Source organism: Geospiza fortis, unplaced genomic scaffold (assembly GCF_000277835.1).
Source record: "Geospiza fortis unplaced genomic scaffold, GeoFor_1.0 scaffold313, whole genome shotgun sequence".
NCBI lineage: Eukaryota > Metazoa > Chordata > Aves > Passeriformes > Thraupidae > Geospiza > Geospiza fortis.
The window spans coordinates 25,034-26,821 of NW_005054582.1; positions in this window are offsets into that span (position 1 = coordinate 25,034).

The following is a 1,788-nucleotide window of genomic DNA, read 5'->3' on the forward strand; positions in this document are numbered from 1 at the left end:
CTCTGCTCTTCCTTTGCCACTGCTCAGGGAGCACGGCTGGATCAGCCTGCCCTGCCCTGCCAGGGGGGCTGGGAGCAGCCCCCTCCCCTGCCTCAGTTTCCCCGCTGCAGGACAAGGCTGGCGGCGAGGAACAGGAATTCATTAATTAATGGAATTAATCCCGTGGGTCACACACGGTCCATGAAGAACATGGGGGGCACACAGACTGGGTGGGGGTCCTGTGGCACCCCTGAGTCCCATGGGCGCCCCCAGACACTCCCCAGGGCTCCATCCCAGCAGCAGGCTGGACATGGGCACCAAATTCCAGAGGGAATGGCCCAGCAGGATCCTGACCCCATGGCACAGCCAGGAGAATGGGAGATGCTCAGGAAAGGGATGTCAGAGGTGCCAGGAGGGTGTCAGTGGTGCCAGGGGGATGTCAGAGGTACCAGGGGGGTGTCAGAGGTGCCAGGGGGATGTGAGGGGGGCCAGGGGAATGTCAGAGGCACCAGGGGGATGTCAGGGGTGCCAGGGGGGTGTCAGGGGTGCCAGGGGGATGTCAGGGGGATGTCAGGGGTGCCAGGATCCCGTGTGGTGCTCCTGCCTCATCCCCTGCCCTGCTCCCGGGCTGCCCCAGAGCTCTGTACAAAGAGGGGCTGCAGATCTGGCAGGGAAGCACCAACAACGAGGGTCTGCCATAAGGGACCGTGCAGAGAAGGGGTGAGGGGAAAAGCGAGGCAAGCATCATCCTCCAGTGCCAGCGACTCATCTCCCCACCCCGGTGCCTCAGTTTCCCCTCTGTTTAACGCTGCCCTTCTCAGGGAGAGGTTTCCACCGAGCTGCTGGTGCCATCCCCAGGGAACGGGCCAGGGGAACAACCCCTCCCTCCTCCATTTCTCGCCCTATCTCTGAGCTCCAGCCACACCTGGCTGCAAACAAACACCCCATGGAACGCCACGCGTGGCCGGGTAAGGTTTCATCACAGCACCTGATTAGTCACGGGCAAGCCCTGCCTGATTAGTCACGGTGGGGAGAGCTGTGCTCCTAAACCCCCTTGGCCCTGGGGAGCCCAACCAGAGAGAGAGGGGGAAAAAACATTCCCGAGAGGAGGGAAAAAACCTCCAGAGAGGGGGGAAAACAACCCAGGCCCTGGGGAGCCCAAATAGAGAGAGAGGGGGAAAAAACCATTCCCTGCTTGCCCCAAAAATGATGGTGGTGGCCAAGTGATGAGATGAGTGGGGTGTGAAACCCCGACCTGGCATCATCAGCCCGCACCCCATTGGGATGGATGGGGGCAGCAGGAGGATGGGGCAGCATCCCTTTTTTCCCCCCGAGGGAAGGAAGAGCAGGCGGTGTGGAAGCTCCCAGGGATCCTCTCTGTGGCTCCTCCTCGCAAAAAGCCGCTTTCAAATGCGCGTTGGGAGGGCCGGTGCCAAATCCGAGCGGCTCCCAACCCCCTCCCGGCCTCCCCGCCAGAACCCGACAAACCAAACAAAAGTTATTCAAATCCGCCAGGGGAAGGGGGGCACTGGGGGGGAATCCTCGGCCTTTAAAGCCCTATCGCCCCCATTCCTCCTTTTTTTTCCGCTCAATTTGGGGTTTCCAGGCAGCCCTCGGTGCCCTTTGCAGCAAGGCCGTGAGGGGAGAGTGAGTGTGTGTGTGTGGGGGGGAAACACTCCAAGGAAATTTTAAACTGCATCATCAACCGCTTAAAAATAACCAGCGCCGTGTTGTGCAGCCAGAGCTGCCCACGGGCCCCATGGCTTGGGGTTCATCCCGGGGGTGCCGGGTTCATGGCCCCCTTTAGGG